Source organism: Cynara cardunculus, assembly GCF_001531365.2.
Source record: "Cynara cardunculus var. scolymus isolate 2C chromosome LG 17, CcrdV1, whole genome shotgun sequence".
Classification (NCBI taxonomy): domain Eukaryota; kingdom Viridiplantae; phylum Streptophyta; class Magnoliopsida; order Asterales; family Asteraceae; genus Cynara; species Cynara cardunculus.
Window position 1 is genome coordinate 31177077 of NC_037544.1, and position 7078 is coordinate 31184154.

Below are 7078 nucleotides of genomic sequence, written 5' to 3' on the forward strand. Positions count from 1 at the left end.
AATTGAGTAGAACTTGAAGAAATTCAAGAACCACAAAATGAGACAATAGTTGACACTAACAATAAATATGATGTTGAACCTCAATAGGTTGTTGAGGAAACTGAGGAGATACAAATGATCCAAAGATCGGGTAGAAATCATTAAGAACCTAAGATATATGGTTATATCATTGGTAGTGATGACATAATTCATGATGAACTTGTAACCTACCAAGAGGTCGTATTAGGTTTGAAATATGATAAATGGCATGATGCCATGAAGGCTGAAATATTATCTATGTCAGATAAATAAGTTTGGAACCTGGTAGATACAGTTGCAAAGTCGTTGGATGCAAATGGGTGCTCAAAGAGAACACTGACATGGATGAGATTGTGCATACTTATAAATCTGGGTTGGTTGAAAAAGGTGTCGCTGAAACTTAAGGAGTTGATCATGATGAAACATTTTCTTTGGTATCTATGATAAAATCCATCAGGATACTTCTTACCAGAGTTGCGAATCATGATTGCTGTCAAATGGATGTTAAAACCACATTCCTTAATGAAACTTTGAGCTATGATATATGGTATAACAGAAGGTTTTTAAACATCTACAGTATCTTGAAAAAGTATGTAAGTTAAGAGGTCCATTTATGGACTAAAACAAGCATCTTGCAGTTGGAATCTTAGTTTCTATAAATTAGTCACAAATTTTCTTAAATTTATACATATTTATCTGTAGATCTTAGCCATTGAAAAAATATCATCTAATGGTTGAGATCTCATCCCCTCTTCTTAAAATTTTAGGACTTCTCATTTCAACATTTCCATACATACACACACACACATATATATATATATATATGCAGGCATATAGATATACATATATAAATATACCTATCTATATATACATATATAAATATATACCTGTATATATGTATACATATATAAATATATACATATATACATGTATATATTTATATATATATGTGTGTGTATGTGTATGTATGTTTAATGTGTGGAATTAATAAATTGAAAAACTACAAAAAAGACTGAGAACTGTAAGAACTAGTTTTCAAGTGTTGTTTTACATTGTGAAAAACAATACATGTGAAAAATTAGTGTAGTTTTATAATATGCTTATTTTAAGTGTTTATATTTTATATCATTCTCATTCTTCTTTGGCGACAAGGAAGGCTACCCCTGGGTAAAAGTACTAATCCGTCTTTAGGCTCATCCTGCATACTCATTCTGGCGGCAACTCGCTCTTTGATCAGTGATTCACCGGCCACTAGATTTTTCCACAATGTGAAATAACGCTATACATTTGCATACATTGTTTCACATTGTGAAATAACACATGGTAAGTGGTCTTCATGATTTTTAACTTTTTATGGTTTTCATTTGATTATTCTCATATATATATATATATATATATATATATAACCATAGGTTCAGTTGAGAAGTGGTTAGTATTTGAGAAGTAGAGAAGTGATCTTATCCCTTCAGCTGGTCAAGATTTGCGGCTTTGAATCTGAAATATAGATAATTACTCGCATGGTATAGGGAAGATAGAGGGTAGTTTCGTAACTTTTACCAATAGATGGCAAAACAAGTGCATATGTGAACCCGTGTGATTCACAAATGAACTATGTTTACATATGTGAAACCGTGTAACTTTCACATATGAACTATGTGTTCATATGTGAACCCATGTCATTCACATATGAACTATGTGTTCAAATGTAAACCCGTGTCACTCACATATGAGATATTTAAGTAATTCACATATGAACTTGTATGATTCACATATGAACCCGTGTGATTCACATATGAACTAATTAACTAATTCACATATGAACCCATGTGTTCACATATGAACTAATTAACATATTTACATATGCATCAGTATGATTAACATATGAACTAATTAACTGATTCACATATGGACTATGGGTTCACATATACACTTATGGGTTACCATATGCACTTGTTTGTAAAGGTATTTCTAAGTTAAGAAACTACCTCTCTATTTTAGCTTGACTAGTCAAAGCCGCAAATCTTGACCAGTCAAAGCCGCAATTCTTGACCAATCTTGTCGTGTGAAGGGCTAGGATCTCTTTACTTCTCAAATACTTACCACTTCTCAAATGAACCTCTCCCTACACACACACACAAACATACATATCTATACTATCTTGATATTCATTTACATCAATGTCTTAATTACAACACAACAAGCATAAAGTACTACTTTTTGAAGCATAAAAACTAAAAATCTCTTAATTACTAATTATGATGCATTAGGTACAAGTCATTGGTGCAAGCATTTTGAACTCTCCAGCAACAAATATGGTCGCACCAATGTTTCTTTCTTTCAAAAAAAGTCTTTCTCTTCCTTTTTCATCTTTATTTTTAAAAATGTTTCCCTTTCCTGATATGATGCATTAGGCAGAAGTCATTGATGCATGAAGTACAACCTTTTTTATGCATAAATTTAAAAAAACTCTCAATTACAAATTATTATGCACAATGAGAGATGCTTAAGACATACCCTTTATTTTGTCAAAGTTTCAGGCTTAATTAAGCCATATTTACATAGAAAAAGATATACTTGGTCTTCCCAAAATTGTCTGACATTTGTTTTCAAACCCAAATTCAAATTCAAATTCAAATTCAAAACAATATCAAAAGGCTTTTCTAGATCCCCCTGTGCCCCAACCCTAGACCCAACCTTATCGTCCCATTCAACTTTCGACGGTTTTTTTACCTCGAGCCATGGGCAACCACGAAGGCACAAACCACCGACGATTTGGAGTTTGATTTCATAAATGGAGTTCCATTTATGATATTCTTTCAACAAAATATTTGGAGTTGAGTCTGATTTGATTGTGCTAAACAACAATAGGTTCGATTTCTTCTTTTGTTGTTCACTTGTTCCTTTTTTTGTCATTCATAGAGTTTCGTACCTAAAAAAATTTCTGCAACATGCAACAACTTCGGCCTTTGAAGTACGATTTTCTTCCAGCTTTGGCCTTTGGAGGTTGATTTCAGAAGATTCTTTCTTTGTCCTTTGAATGGGTTTTTGTAGTTTTGTTCTTCCATCTTTTGCCTTTGAATGAGTCTACTATTTGTGGTTTTTGTGTTCATTAGTCAAAACCAACATTCGGTGGTTAGTTTGTTTCAGTTCAAATTCCAATCCCATGTAAAAGTAAACTAGAAACTAAGTTTGCTTGAACTTGCCAAAACAACAATTTTTAACATGTTTATAAACTTCTGAAACATAGGTGATATTTGCTCTAGGATGTTTCGTGTATATATATATATATATATATATATATATATATATATGTGTGTGTGTGTGTATGTGTGTGTGTGTGTATCGAGCTTACACCACATAGATGGTCAGAAGGAATATGAAAATATAAACCCATGGTTAGATTATAAGGTCCCATCCAAATGAACAACTATGCAAGTATATGTGGTGCTTGAATACGAATAAGTATGCTTATTGTCTTTCCTTTATTTTCTGAATGTGGCATATTTGCTGGTGGCTGGCTGTCTAGAAATTGGCAACGTTTGTATCCTTCTGTATTAAACAACATCAATTTGTTGCTGGTATGTTTATTTTTTCATAAGCATGTTGTCCTTTTAAAATGAGTGCATCACATGGTACATAAAGTAATCAGATACTGATACAAAATTTTGATTGGTTGTACCATAATGTATGAATACTTGAGGTCCTAAAGTACTTTTTTCTGTCAATTTTTACAGTTACAGAGTGGTATGATGGTTTGAATGTGTCTCCGACAATTGCTGGTAGCTGACCTCGAAGTTTGATTGTAGGGGCTTGGGCAACCATGCTTTCATTAGCACGAGAAGGTAGCATAATTGAACTTTGAGCTTATAATTTCTTGTCTATTTCTGCCACATTTTGTTATAGCAAAACGATAATTGTTTTTTTGGTTTTTTGAAGGTTACCTCGAGCATACAAGAGAGATAATGGAAGCATCAAAGAGGATACAAAAAGGGTATTTTGTGAAGTCCTAATTTGCTCTCTTTTAACCAAAATCACCTGTGCTTTGGTATATTAAATCTTAACTTTTTTACTCCATCGATCCCATGAAAAATGCAACATGTTTCTTTTTGACAAACTTTTAACGTTGAATTACCTGTTTACTCATTGTCAATACTACATACACCTTATTAAGGCTATTATTATCTTTTGTTTTGTTGTGTGATTATTGGAGTATATATAAGATACTTTGGATGAGATATGCACTTGATTGTTGCAATGTTGTGTAGAGTAAAAGAGATCCCAAAGTTGTTTATCATCGGAAGGCCATATATGACAATTGTGGCTTTTGGTTCTAACGTGATTGGCATATTTGAAGTGAACGACATACTGTCCTCTAAAGGCTGACATTTAAATCCGTTGCAGAGACCCAACAGGTAAATTATTGACATGTTTGTTGGATAAATATGGATCCTTAAATTGATCTACTTGTGTGATTGTGTGTGTATATATATGCTTATTTTTGTTGCATGAAATGGTAATTTTGAAATTACATGTTGAAACTACTTTTTCAGCATTCATATATGAGTAACCCTTCAACATGTACCTATTGTTGACAAATTCCTGAAAGATATAAAGGATTCTGTGGAAACTATAAGTTATTCCTAGAAAAGTTTCCATTTGCTTTTGCTCATACTTAGCAGAAAAATGGTGCTGGTTTTGGTTGTTTAGGTGAAAGAAAATCTTGGGCCAGTAAGCGGAGGACTTGCACCGATATATGGTGCAGCTGGGAAGATCCCAGATAAAGGACTGGTGAACGAATTACTGGTATACTTCATGGATAATGCTTGCTAAAGATGCGATTATTTTTGTTGTGTGGCATCATTCTTTGTCAAAGGAAATTGTGTTATATACCATAAGATCAATGTGTAAAAATGTTTGAAAAAGAATCATCTTTATCTGATGGCTCTTGTTTTGCCTATAGGATGATGAAGCATACCCAAACTCATTTTTAATAAATTTAATTAGTTTATTGAGTATTGTATGATAAACATTCTAATATCATATAATTATCTTAGGTAATTTCAACTGCCTAACACGAATGTGACATGAACATGAAACCAAAGTTTTTCTTTTCCAAATCCACCTGTACCTGTTGAATCCTTCGTTCAGTAATGTCATAGTTTGACGAACTAGCGGTATCAAGTCTCTCTCTCTCTCTCTCTCTAATATAGATGTATAATGTATAAGTCATGATCTTGTCTATGCCTTTCACTTTGATTCTACACATTTATGTGCATGCAAGTTACAACGTCAATGGAATGTATGGTTCAAAGCTCTGTTGATGGGAAGAAGTTTGCTAAAATATATCGTATATGATTTTGATCTTATATCGATGATGTAGCCCAAGTTGGTTGCTAATCATGTGTTATAAGTGTGGATATCTTCTTGAGGCAACTCATGTGTGCGATTTAAATTCTTATATATTAGACTGGCCAGATGATCCTTTCTATATCACAATCACTAACATTTTGTACACAATGAAGCATGAGACTATTTAGTGCACCTTCAATGCTTGTAATATTTTGGATATTTTGCCTTAGAAAGTATCAATTAGAAGATTTATTGTTGAAGAGAGTTGCATTTTCACTCTGAATCTTATTCATTGCAACCATATTTACAATAGCAAAAGAATTTGTTTATATATACATTCCATATAAGAGATTTGTTTTTTATGAATAATTGTAGAAGCTACTTACACCAACATTTTGTACGGATGTATATTTGAATCTAAATTAGATACTGTTTTATTACATCTTGAAAGAATTTGATATCTCAAAATTGAATAAATCTTAATGAGCTTTTTACATCCCGCCGCATTGCGCTGGTAGACAACTAGTATATATATATATATGTATATAGCAATAGGTTATATTGAGAAGTGGTAAGTATTAGAGAAGTAAAGAAGTGATCCTAGCCCTTCATACGAGCAAGATCGGATTTGACTGGTCAATGATTGCAGCTTTGACTGGTCAATGATTGCAGCTTTGATTGGTCAAAATTCGCGGCTATGCGAAAAACATAGATGGTATTTTTGTAACTTTTACAAATAGGCAGCAAACAGGTTCATATGATTTGTGAACCCGTGTGATAACTATATGTTCATATGTTGTTGGGTTCAAAGATTGGTGCTTAAATGTTGTATTCAAGCTTGTAATTGTATTTGTAATTTCCTTGTTAATTTTCTTATATAAATAGTGTAGGTGTCCTGTATTTTACTATGTACTTTCATTCTCATAGTAAACACTTTGAAGCTAATCGAAGACTTGTTGAAGAAATTCTCTCTCTACTCCTATTTTGCCATTGTTGAACTTTATGTTCTTGGATTGTATTGTGTTTGGATTGATTGAAACTGGAACAACAATTGGTATTAGAGCAACAAACAACAACCAAATTGCAGATTGAAACTAAATCAATTTCTTGGATCTTGAAACTGTGTTCTTGACTATGTTATCGAACTTTCTGTTTTTAGCATTTTGAATCCAGTTATTCATATTATGTGTGTGATTTGATTGGAATTTATGTGTATTGCAATTAGAAACTGTTTTGAATCGGTCAGTTCATTAATTGAGTTGAAACTGAATTTGAATTTGAGCTTAAAGTCTTCGATATTTTTTCCTAGTTCTTGAACTTTTTGATCAAATTATGGCTTTTGATCTGTTTTTGGAAGAAATTGCTATACTAAATATGTTTCTTTACAATTTTTGAGCCTTTCTGCGTAATTTACATACTTTTTGATTGAATTTTGGTGTTCGTAATTGAATCTACTTGAAGTGTTGTTTGCGTTTGTCTTCATCGCTTGTAGAACATGAATTGGGCGATATACTTTCTTCATCACTCATTGAATATCTTGAAATTATTTTGTTTGAATTACTTTTGTTGCCTGATCTATCCTCTTCATCGATAATTGAGTTAGGCGATATATTATACTCATTGCCTAGTTGATACATGTATTTTTGGAAATTCCTTAATTCTTCCAAGTGTTAAGTATATCGTTCACTATGTTGAGTGATTTATCTTTGAT

At 32.4% G+C, this 7078-nt stretch overlaps 1 pseudogene; it reads left to right on the forward strand.

The window, feature by feature from the left end:
- The first annotated feature begins 3980 nt into the window (after window positions 1-3980).
- Window positions 3981-4848, forward strand: LOC112499981 (annotated as a pseudogene).
- The last annotated feature ends 2230 nt before the right edge of the window (window positions 4849-7078 follow it).